Genomic DNA, 1,613 nt, shown 5'->3' with positions numbered 1-1,613 from the left:
AGACAGACACACATGTAGTCGCATCAGTTTTGTTTTGTTTTGTTTCATTTTTTTTGATTACTTTGTTTCGTTTCTTTTTTGCTCCTTTACTTTGTTTCCTTTTTGGGGGTTTGATTGGGCATTTGTTTCGGTTTTTTGTTTAATTACCTTTTTTCGTTTTCTTTGTTTCGTTTTAGTATTTTTTTTCCATTTACGTTTTGTTTTCGTCCTTGTTGGTCGTTGATCTGGGTTTAAAATGAAAAGAAGTTGATGCTTGACACGACGAAGCACCCCTCTAGATGGAACAAAATAGTTTGTTCCTTTTTCTTCTTTTTTTTTCGTTTTTAAATTTTTAAAAGGGGGTGGGATGGGGAAGGGAGGAAGGACAACACCAGAGCACCCGAAAACCACCCTCAATTGGAAGGAATGGAAAGGGGGGGGGGGGTGAATCATGTACATTAATAGGTCGCTTTTAAGCCTAGGGGGCTATCCCGAAAAATGCTGTTCTGAGAAAATTGACGGAAAAGTTTTTGACCCTTTTTCAGTTTCTTCAAAAGACAAGGAGAGTTTTCTCTATAGGCTATAACTAAACAAATATACACACCAATGAAACCAAACTTCTCCTATGGACCTAGGTAGGGCAATACCCACTTTTGGTGAAGGTCAAGATTTCTGGAAATCCCCCGAAATCTGGGTACTTAACCCGCTTGTCCTTAAAAGTGACCAATAATTAAAAATGGAAAACTTAACGAACCTGTCCTGTGGGTCCTTATCCAGGTCACAGAAGCCCCAGACGGCGGCGTAGGAATGGTTGTCGTCTGCCTTGGCTTCTTCCAGCAGGTCTTCGTACTCGCCGATCTCGGCACGGTCAGCCTGTTTGTTTGTTTTAGTAGAGGTTTTAGGATGCTCGCAACTGCATAAGGTCATATGAGTGCCAAGGGGTGGATGTCAACAGAGAAGTTCTGCTCACCTCTCTAGCTTCAACAGCACAAAGTCTGCTTCGACTATCAAGGCACCCCAGAAATAACGGGTCACAAGAGTGTGACAAACAAACAAAAGAAGTAGAGAAAAAGAATTAGGAAAGAAAAAAACAGCAGTTCCCTGTTGCAGTTCAGGCATAGTTATGATGAATAAGCCCATTTACAATAATTACAATTCTACTGTGCATAAGAACATGGTTAATGTCCCCCCCTTTGGGAATGGCCTTAAGACACTGCAGTGAATAGCACAGCCCCGGGGGGAGATCAGCCTGGGGACACGACGAGGTTCTTTTTGTGTTGCTTGTAAGTTAGGTCTGGGAACATGGACTACAGTTTGTGTTAGTTTTTGTTTAAGTAAGAGTTTTAAAGCATTTGTAACACGAATAAGTCCTCGTACTCGCCGATCTCGGCACGGTCAGCTTGGAGATGTGATGACGTGGTACACTTTGTGTTAATTTTTGTTTAAAGTTAGAGTTTTACGGCACTTGCAACATAATAAATAGGCCATACGAGTGCCGAAGATTAGAATTAAAATCTGCCAATTTAGTACGGTTTGATCGAATCCTCAAAAAATCAAACATGTTTATTTTCTCAGTATTCGATCAAATTATATCGAAATGGCAATTTTTGATCCTTCATGAAGGAAAATATTGG

This window comes from Aplysia californica, unplaced genomic scaffold (assembly GCF_000002075.1).
Source record: "Aplysia californica isolate F4 #8 unplaced genomic scaffold, AplCal3.0 scaffold01305, whole genome shotgun sequence".
In the NCBI taxonomy this organism is placed as follows: Eukaryota; Metazoa; Mollusca; class Gastropoda; order Aplysiida; family Aplysiidae; genus Aplysia; species Aplysia californica.
This window is presented reverse-complemented; position numbering follows the sequence as displayed.